Source organism: Octodon degus, unplaced genomic scaffold, assembly GCF_000260255.1.
Source record: "Octodon degus isolate 3935 unplaced genomic scaffold, OctDeg1.0 scaffold00080, whole genome shotgun sequence".
Taxonomy (NCBI): Eukaryota; Metazoa; Chordata; class Mammalia; order Rodentia; family Octodontidae; genus Octodon; species Octodon degus.
Genome location: NW_004524656.1, coordinates 7,368,891 through 7,380,231, shown reverse-complemented (window position 1 = coordinate 7,380,231; position 11,341 = coordinate 7,368,891). Strand labels below are relative to the sequence as shown.

General features: G+C 36.0%; 1 pseudogene across 1 annotated transcript; it reads left to right on the top strand.

The window, feature by feature from the left end:
• Window positions 1–4,844: 4,844 nt before the first annotated feature.
• Window positions 4,845–5,371, top strand: LOC111818129 (annotated as a pseudogene). Its single transcript, XR_002822194.1, has one exon. The product of XR_002822194.1 is annotated as a peptidyl-prolyl cis-trans isomerase H pseudogene (transcript).
• The last annotated feature ends 5,970 nt before the right edge of the window (window positions 5,372–11,341 follow it).

The window sequence follows — 11,341 nt, the reverse complement described above, 5'->3', positions numbered from 1 at the left end:
CACACCTGTAATCCCAGCACTGGGGAGGCTGAGACAGGAGAATCACCATGAGTCCAACCTGCATAGCGAGATCCTGTACCAAATAAATAAATAAAAGATTAAAAGGGGAAAAAAAACCTTCTAAAATTTTGCCATTCTTGCTTATCAAATTAGCAAATTCATAAAAAGGAATAATCCTTTCCTCCCTCTCCCTCTAAGGAACTCCAGGTTTTGTGTTTATCTTTACTAGACGCAGTTATTTTACACCATCACTTCATAATTTTAATAGGTTATATAAAAATGATATTAAGGCTGCTGCTTCCAGTCATTATAAAGAGAGCAGATTTGATTTCCTAGCTTTTTGTTTTCTGCAATCTCAAATAACTAGAAATTCAAGCAAAATATGTAAAATAATGAAAAAGATGATGGTGTGAGACAGTGATTCTGAAGGAAGAAAGGAAAACGAGGAGCGCTCCGAGGTGGCCCCTCTGAGTGCCAGCGCATGCCCAGGACCAGGACCAGGAGGAGGAACACAGCAGAAGTCCAGCTGGGCCTGAGGTGAGCAGGTGGCAGCTGGAGTGGAGGAGGCCAAGGCAGCTAGAACGTCCGGGACCAAACACCAGACGGGAAGCAGCCGGGCGGAGCGACTTCTAGAATCCGTTGGCAGAAGTGAGCTCCAAAATCTCTGGCTGTGGCTTGTCTTTTAATTTTGCTCATGGTCTCTTTTAAGCAAAACTTTTAATCCAATATGATCACATCAGCAGAGTTTTTTTCATTTTTTATTTTTATTTTTATTCTTACTGTTTTGTGGTACTGGGGATTGAACTCAGGACCCTGCTTGCCAGGCAATCACTTATTCTACTGAGCTATCTCACCACCCCCAGGGTTTTTTTTTTTTTTTAATCTTTGTTTTTTTATTTTTATTTTTTTCTATTTTTTCCCATAATTTTATTGATAAACAAATAGCAATGAAACAGTTTCAAATCAAATTGGTAGGACAGTTTCAATAATTAACACATTGCATACATTCTTCCTAGTGGTTAATTGCTGTACAAGATGAGGACATGATATCCTATTTACAAACACCATTAGAACAAATCATTCTATTCATTAAGAGAATGTAACTATATATTTATCCTAACTACTGTGAATGCACAGATACAAAATGGACATTCATCTGTATACCCCATTTTTTCTAAGTTCCGTTATTGAATATTATAGGTGTGTAAACTCAGCAAAATATTCTAAAAGAGTCCAGTAGTCCATAATAGTATTAGGTCTTCCGCTTGACTGGCAATGCCAGAAATTGTTGACCTGAGTCCTCTACAGCTCAACATAACATCATGGCTTTATTTCTTATAATTTCGTCTTCATACTTTTCTGCTGGATGGTCAAGACCAAGGTAAAGCAGGACCTATGCAACAAGAGTTGTAGCTTTTGGGTCTGATAAGGTCAGTGAAATCCCCTCAGGATATATCCTGAGATTCTGTACCTCAGATTGTAGAACTTTTGTCAGTGTCAGCCATGTGGATGAGCCACGGCCATTGCTTGGCCAATGTGCTCTCTGTGAAAGCCTGAGAGAATGTTTTCTCTCCATGTAACTCTCCTTAGGCACACTCTACATCATCGATCACTTTCCTCTTTGGCTCCATAATCTCCTTGATCAGAAAATTTGGGACACTACCGAGGTACATGACGTTACAGTACAAGTTCTCATATGTCCTGAGTCTTAATTGACCTTGGAAGGGTAGGGCCAAAATGTTGGCTTTCCTTGTATCCCTCCTTTTTCTCTAATTTTCAAGCATAGAATTCTTTATTAAATTGCAATAATATGCAGTTTATTATTAATAAAAAAAAAGAAAAAAAATTTTTTTTCCTAAAAGTTTTAAAGTTTTGTTTCTAATAGTTAGGATTTTAATTTGTCTGAAATTCATTCTTATATATATTATATACATAATTTTATATGGAAAATTATTTTCTTCTTTTTCTTCAATAATCCTTCTTGCCGCTGCTTTCATAGTTCAATATACATTCATATTTCTTTTTATGAAGCTTCTTCTGTCTTTTGCTCTAATGTGTATCAGTTTACCAGTCCTACAATGTCTTAATTACAGTTACCGTGTAATAAATGTTCATAGCTGGTAAAATTAAAGATTTTACCTTATCCTCCCTCAAAAGCATATTAGTCATCCTGGGTCGTTCAGAGGACAAGATACAGACATATCTTGTCTAAACAATATCATATAACTTAATTTTATATAATTTATTACACATTTTTTCTATGTTTAATTGGTTGTTCTAGGGCTTATATTATATATCGTTAACTTACTAGAATCATTTAAAAGTTAAAAGTAAAAGCATAAATAAGATACTAAACATAAAACTAATCAAAAGAAAGATGAAGTGGTTATACCTATATCAGACAAAGTAGATTTTAGAACAAGAAATATTACCAAGATAAAGAAGAATGTATTGAGGCCAGCGAGATAGCTCAGTGGACTAAAGCACCTGCTTAGGTAAGCTTAAGCAGGTGCACAGACCACAGTCTGATCCCTGGCACCACATGCTGTGCCAGCCCCGCCCCCAGGGTGTGCCGAGCTGGCCACAGAGTCCACACACGGTGGCATATTCCCATAATCCCAGCACTTGGGAGGCTTAAAACAGGAGGATCACTATGAGTCTGAACTGTGTAGTGAGACCCTGTAGACCCTGTACTAAATACATTAAAAAAAATAAAAATTAAAAAAAAATAAAGTTCAGGAGGGAAAAACGAACTGAAAAAAATGCAATAAAAATTTATAATTATAGTTAGAAAATTCAACGCTTCTCCCTCAGTAATTTGTAGACCAGGAAATCTCTAAGATCATAGAAAATACAAGCAATACTTATAAGCCAGCTTGACCTAGTAGATATATATGTATGTACCTGACCTAGTAGCCTGTATCCAACGTCTGCTAATTACACCTTGTTTTCATGTACACATAAGACACTCATCAAAATAGATCATATGCTAAACCATGAAACAAATTTTAATAAATCTAAAAGATTGACGTCATGCAGAGCACAATCTCTGCTTACAGAATTATGGAAATGAACAGCAGAAAGATATTGGGAACATTTCCCAACTTGGATATTAAACCACACACTTCTGAGCACATCATGAGTAAAAGAAGATATCACAATAGAAATTAGAAAATACATAAAACTGGAAAGATACTGAAAGCACACACTTTATAAAAAGTGTGAAGAGACATTCTAACGTAGTGGGATTTAATAGGACGGAGGTGAGAAACCTGAGGATGTCCGGAGGGACCTTCAAGTATTCAGTGAGGTGTGTGTCAGTGCCTGCATGGACAGGGTCTGCCTGAGGCCCAAAGCGGGGGCATCTGAAAAGGGAAACTGAGGACCATGTCCAGAACTCAAATAGGACTGCAGCAATCCTCCTTCCCATAAATCAGACTGAAGAAACTGAAACCACAAAAATTCCTTCCTCTTCTCCCTGCTCCCCCTTGTCCGGGTTGGCCTTGCTTTTGGGGTGTTTAGTTTTTTTAAGTTTTTGTTCACTTGGTTTCTTTTTCCCTCTGATTGTATTTGCTTCTTTGTGAGGGCAAATATTGTTTGAGGTTTTGTTTTGTTCTGCTTTTGTTTTTCATCTTTTCCTTCCCTCCTGCCTTCTTTACTAGTCTCTTGAAGCTTGGGTAATCTTCCCCTGTCCTTGAACCTTGCTTTCTAATCTCTTTTTCTTCTTTTATTTCCCTATTTTTCCTCTTCTGCCTTTGAATTTTCTCCCCTTGAGGTAAAATTGCTCTACTGAGTGCATATTAACTGTCTACAATTTTTTGATTTGTCTTAGATTTTGTTGTATAACTATGAATTTTGTACATGCGGTTAGAAGTGGCAAAGTAGTAGCTATCACAGTTTGTCATTTTCCAGTATGTGCTTGATGCTATTGTTTTTCCTGATTTTACTGCTTCAGCCAACGTCACAGGGTTGCTGTGATCAGTTGATCTTCCTTGCATGTCAACAGACTGTCTGGAGAACATAAACAAATCTACAGACTAGTATGAAGAACTGGGTGCCGGGCCAAACAGGCTGCAGTGCTCATTCCTAACAACAAAAAGAGGAAGGATTCAGGCACAGGCTTAAAGGCCAAGAGCCAGCTACCCCTAGAAGACATCTCTAAAAAGTAGTCACTTCCTTAAGCAATCTTGATACTAGTAATAAACTTGTATACCATAAGCAACTGACAAGCATTAACGCACAAAACAAATTTAAAAAATAAAAAATGCTGGGCAGGGAGATAGCTCAAGGGCTTAAGTGCCTGCCTGGCAAGTGCCAGATCCTGAATTGGATCCCCAGTAGCAAGAAAAATAAATAAATTTTTTAAAAATGAGAAAAAAATAGAAGCAAGAGGGGCCGGGGAGATGGCTCAGTAGGATAAGCGCTTGACTGACAAACTCAAGGATCTGAGTTCAATCCCCGGTTCCGCAAAAAAAAAAAAAAAAAATAGAAGCAAGATGTAGCCCTCGACTTGAAGGCAAATTCAGGGGGCATTGAGGTGCAAGAAATCAAAAGCCACCCAGCTGAACTTTATAAAATGGTAGCAGAAGTAACAAAGCAGATGAATGAGTCTTGAAAAAAACATAATTACACAAATAACTAAACAGATGACTACCATAATGAAGGATATGGTTAGTGAATCTAAAATACATACAAATAAAAAATAGAATGTATGAAAATGATAGACACCATTAATGTTCAATGTAAGAAAGAACTAGATTCCATAAAATAGATTCAAACAGATATCCAGGTGATAAAAATTCTACTGAAAGTGTAAACAGCAGAATCAACCAATGTGGGTGGTGTTCTTCGATGTCAGCATCAGTGGCCAGGAAGTTGGCTGCATGAAGATCGAGCTGTTTGCAGATGTCGTGCCCAAGACAGCCAAGAATTTCAGGCAGTTCTGCACTGGAGAGTTCAAAAAAGATGGGGGTCCAATAGGATATAAAGGAAGCACGTTCCACAGGGTCATAAAGGATTTCATGATTCAGGGTGGAGATTTTGTTAATGGAGAATGTACTGGAGTCACCAGTATTTACCGGGGCCCATTTACAGATGAAAATTTCAAACTCAGACACTCAGCTCCAGGCCTACTTTCCATGGCAAACAGTGGTCTCAGTACAAATGGCTGTCAGTTCTTTATCACCTGTTCAAAGTGTGACTGGCTGGATGGGAAGCATGTAGCATTCGGAAAAATCATTGATGGACTGCTAGTGATGAGAAAGATTGAGAATGTTCCTACAGGCCCTAACAATAAGCCTAAACTGCCTGTGGTGATCTCACAATGTGGGGAGATGTAGTCCAGGCCAAGACTGAATCATGAATTAGCTTTTTAGGTAGGCATGGTGATGCATGCCCATAATCCCAGACTTCAGGAGTCTGAGATAGGAGGATCATTGCAAGTTTGAGACCAGACTGGGCTACCAAGTGAGCTCAAGACCAGTCTGAACTGCATAGTGAGACCCTGTCTCAAAAAGGCTAAATATATTAAATAAAATTAAAAAAAAAGAATCAACCAATGTGAAGATAGAATATCAGATCATCAAATGAGTGGTTTCTTAAAAATAACAAGAGATCACAAGAAATCAATCCAAAAGCTGCTAGATGATCCAAAGAAGAATAACACAAGATTGATTGGAATCAATGAAAAATAAGATAGCACAAAGGACATCAAAATCCTCTTCACAAAGTAGCAGTAGAAAACTTCCTAAGCATAGAAAAAGAATCTGACATACAGTAAGTGATGCATATAGAATTCCAATTAACAGTGGTCAAAAATAAAAAAAAGAAATACACCAACATTATAATAGTCAAGATTCCAGAAATTCAATGCAAGAACACAGTAGTAAAAGCTGTTAGAAAAAAGAGACAAATTAACTATAGAGGAAAATCCACCAGAATCACATCAGACTTCTCAACACAAACCCCTAAGTCAAAGAGGACATGGAGTGAAGTATTCCAAACTCTAATAGAAAGCAACCTCCAATCCAGTTTGATGTATTCCCACAAAAGTATCTTTCAAAATTGATAGAGAAATAAAATATGTCCATAGTTTAAAAAAAAAACCTGAAGAAATTAATGAGCACCAAACCAGCACTCCACAAAATTCTGAAATATATGCTAGAAAAAGACAACAATCCTAAGAATCCCAATAGCGTGAATCCACCAAGCAAAGCAAGCAGTTAAATAGAAGGGAAAGAAAGAGAATCAACAACAGGAAAATAATATGTCAATAAGAACAAGTCAGTACCTACCAGTTATAACCATGAATAGTCCCAGTTCACGAATTAAAAGAAACAAATTGGAAGAATGAATCAAAAAGCAAAATCCAACATCATACTGCATACAAGAAACACATTTGAGAAAGAAACTCATAGACAAACTCATAAACAAGCTCAACTCATAATCAAAGGATCATAATCAATATTTGACACAAGAACCCTAAACAAAGCAGAGGTACTTTTCTATGTACAAATGGATTTCAAGCCAAGCCAGGGCAGAAGAGACAAAAAAGGGTGTTACATACTTGTTAAAGGAACAATCCAATGCTGTGCAGGCCCCACTCCTGGGGTGCACTGAGATAACAATTGAGACTGGGCATGGTGGCATGTGCCTGTAGTTCCAGCACTTGAGAGGCTGAAAAACAGGAGGATCACTACGAGTTTGATCTGTGTAGTGAGACCCTGTACTAAACACATAAAACAAAGGAACAATCCAAGATGAGAAGATAACAATCACAAATATATATACACCAAATAATGGCATACACAACTACATAAAACAAACACTAATGGTCATAAAGAATTAGATAAGCATTAATGCAATTATAATGGGGGAATCTCAATAGCGGGCTGTCACAAATAAACAGATCAACTAGACCCCCAACAAATAAACAAAGGACTATCAGGGCTGAACCAAAACTTTGAACAAATAGATTTAGTAGATTTCAGTAGTGTTCCACCCAACAAAAACAAAGTGCACATTCTTCTCTGCACCACACAGGACTTTCTCCAAAATAGACCACATATTAACACTCAGAATATACTTAAGTAAATGTAAAGGAATTTAAATTATCCCATGCATATTATCAGATAATAGTGCAATGAAATTGGAAATAATTAGCAAAACAAAAACTACACAAATACATGAAAATTAAATAACACCCTTCTGAACTACCAGTGGGTCACAGATGAAATTAAAGAAAAAGGAGACAATTTCTACAATTAAACCATAAGGTCAATGTAACAGATCAAAAATTATGGGATGCAGTGAAAGTTTTATGAGGGACACTTATAGCAGTAAATTCCTACATCAGAAAAATAAAGCAAATTCAAATAAATAACCTGAGTTTCAAAGTGGAAACTTTGAAAAAAAAAAAAAAAAAAAAGCAAGTTAAACTCACAGGTCACCCAAAGAAGGAAGTTATAAAGACAAGGTCAGAAATTCATGCAATTAAGACTAAGAAAACAATACAAAGAATAAATTAATAGGACAGCTTATTTTATGAAAGATTAAATAAAGTAAATATGGCTGTGGTCTAAGTGTTTGCCTGGGAAGCTCAGGACCTGAGTTCCATCCCTGGTACCACATGCCATGCCAGCCCCTGACTTGTGCTGGCCCTGAAACCAGGCGTGGTAGTACACACCTGTAATCCCAGCGTTGGGGAGGCTGAGACGGAGGAACACTAGGAGTCTGAACTGCATAGCAAGACCTCATATCAAATAAATAAATTTTAAAATATATATCATTAAATAAAATAGATTAACCCTTAACCAACCTTATCAAAAGAAGAAAGGAAAAAAGCCAACCATATGCAACTAGAAATAAAAAGGGTTGGTTCACAGCAGGTTCTGAAGAAATCCAGATCATTAGTACTTACTTTGAGAACCTGTACTCTAATATGATAGAAAATTGAGAAAAAAACAGACAGATTGATAGACACATATGAATTACCAAAACTGAATCAAAGAGATATAAAAAGTCTAAATAATTCAATATCAGTCACTGAAATAGAAGAAGTAAGTTTTTAAAAACCCTACCAATAAGAAATAACACAGGCCACGGCTGATTCACTATTGAATTTTATAAGAACTTTAGGTAAAAACCTAATGCCACTACTCTTTTTTTAATGAAATTGAAAAGGAAGCAATAGAGTCATTCCTGGAAGCAAGCACTATCCTGATACAAAACTCAGAGGATTCAACCAAAAAAGAGAATTATAGGCTGATTGTAATGAATATAAATTCAAAATTTCACATTAATATACTGGCAAACAGAATGCAACACGTCATCAAAAGATTATATACCACGACTAAGTAGGATTCATTACAGGGATGTAACAATGGTTTAACATAAGCAAATCAATAGCCAAGGGCAAAAAGCACATGATCTTTTCAATAGTTGTAGAAAAAACATTTGATAAAGTCCAATGTACATTCATGACTTAAAAAACAAAAACAGAAATTTGGACTATAAGACTTTACCCCAATCTGACAAAAGCTATCTATGACAAGTCAACAGCTAACATCACTAAATAGCTAAAGACTGAAAGCTTTCACTCTAAAGTCAGGAACAAGTCAAGGGTACCCACTGTCACTATTCCTATTCAATATAGTTCTGGAAGAACTAGCTGGAGCAACTAAACAACAGAAAGAAGAGGAATATGGCTAGGAAAAGAAGTTAAATTGTCATTATTTGTGGATGACATGATACTCTACACAAAAGATCCCAAAAATGCCACCAAAAAACTAGAATTAAAGAAAACAAATTTAGTAGTGTAGCAGGATACAAAGTCAACATTTAAAAATCAATAGCTGAAGGGGCTGGGGAGATAGCTCAATAGAATAAGCACTTGCCTGGCAAGCACAAGGTCCTGAGTTCAATCCTCAGTACTGCAAAAAATAAAATAAAATAAAATCAATAGCCTTCCTGTACATGAAAAGCAAACTCACTGAGAGAGAAATTAGGGAAACAACATGCTTCACAAAGTATCAAAAAAAAATGAAATTCTTAGAAATCAATCTAATGAAGAAACTGAATGGCTTTTACATAGAAAACTGCAGTACTCTGAAAAAGGATTTTAAAAATATGGAAAGATAGCTCCTTGTTCTTGGATAGTCACAACCAATACAGTGAAAAATGACCATACTTCCAAAACAGATATACAGATTTAATGCAATCCCAATCAAAAAACCAATATCATATGTCACAGAACTATAAAAAAAATCCTAAAATTTATTTGAAGCCAGAAGAGATACAGAATAGAAAAAAGTAATTATGGGCAATAAGGGTAATGCAAGAAGCATCACAATTCCCAATTTGGAGTTATACTACAAGGCTACTGTAATAAAAAGATCATGGTTCTGGGGGAAAATGAACCCAAAGATGACTGATGCAAAGCAGAAGATGCAGAAACAACTTCAAGTGTACTCAGCTACCTTATCTTTGCAAAGGATCTTTTCTTCACTGGAAGAAAGATAGCTTCTTCAATAAATGGATCTGGGGAAACTGGCTTTCCACATGATGAAGCTTAAATCTAGACCCATGCCTTTCACCATACACTAAACTAAAATTGGAATAGATCAAAGATCTAAATATAAAAACAGAAACAATTATATGTTAGAAGATGGAATAGGAAAAATTCTTGAAGACATAGGTGTAGACAAATACTTTATAAATAAAACCCTGATCACACAGGAAATATTTCAAAGGATCAACAACTGGAATCATATCAAATTAAAAAGCTTTCACACAGTAAAAGAAACCACCATTACAATGAAGAGAAAATACATAGAGTGGGAAAAAAATGTTACAAGCTACTCCTCAAAGGACTAATATCTAGACTATACAAAGAACACACACAAAAAATCAGATCTCCTCAGAGACCCAATCCAAAAATGGACATCTGAAATGAATACACACTTCCCAGATGAAGAGATGCAAACAGCAAATAAATATATTAAAAATGTTCAACATCACTGATCATTCAATAAATTCAAATTAAAACAACATTGAGATTCTATCTCATTCCAGAAAGAATGACTAACACCAAGAAATCAAACAATACCACATGCTGGCAAGGCTGTAGGGAAGAGGAACTCCACAGGAGGGCTCATAAAGGAAGAATTAAAATATATTATGTATAGGCACAATGCCCTATAATCCTGAAAGAATAAATAAAACCTGAAAGGTAGATATCATAAAATGGAAAGAAACTGAATTTAAGGATTAAATATCGAAGATGAGAGAAAGAAGAAAAAAAAAGGAAGGAGGGAAAACATACAAGTATATATACAGGATGGCTGAGATGATTATATTCATAATTTTCATCAGTTTTTTAAAAAAATAGCAGTTAATGCTTAGAATTTTCTCCTTGACTAACTGTATGCTGATATCCATGATCTGAGCAACTACATCAAGGACAGCAATGTGTTATCCAAAACCCATGGCTGAATGCCTCTCATCTCGGTCTTCTAAATGTGTACCATTCCTACTGTCTTATCAATTATTATACTCTCTTTAAAATAAATTAAAACAAACTAAGACAAGGAAAAGAATAAGATTTCTTGAAAGCAAGCACCAATTTTCAATTATTTCCCCCATCTTGTATGACCATATCTGTTAATCTGAGCAACAGATTTGATGATAAAACAGATAATGTAACAACCCTTGTTAATTAGCTATTTCTGTTTTAAAAATCGGTAACATATGTATTGTTGTATCTTACCTTGTTTCTGTATTTTTTTTCTATTTATTTATTTATTTATTTATTCTTTTCTTTCTTATGTATTTGTTACAGGGTCTCACTATGCAACTCGGACTCATAGTGATTCTCCTGTTTTCAGCCTCTCCAGAGCTGGGATCACCGGTGTGCATCACCACACCTGGACTTGGTAGTCAGCTCAGCACACCCCAGGGGTAGGGCCAGCGCAGCATGCGGACTGGGGATTGAACCCTGGTCCTTGCGCTTGCCAAAGCAGGGGCTTAGTCTGCTGAGCTATCTCACCAGCCCTGTGACTTTTTTTTTTCTATTTTTTTCACTCTTCAACATGAAATAAAATTAATTTTTTTTAAAAAAAATTCCCTATGATAAATGTGAGCAGCATGTACGGCAAATACACCTTAGCAAATTTTTTTTTAAAAAAAAATACATTATGGACAGAAAGAGCTTGAGATAGGCACAGGTGATGGGGGGAGAAAAACACAAAGTAAAGCAACTAGAGGGAAAGAAAACTGTTATGGAAGACAAAGATCATGTAGTCTAATGAATATGAATGTTATGGTTTGTATCTAGGTGATTCCC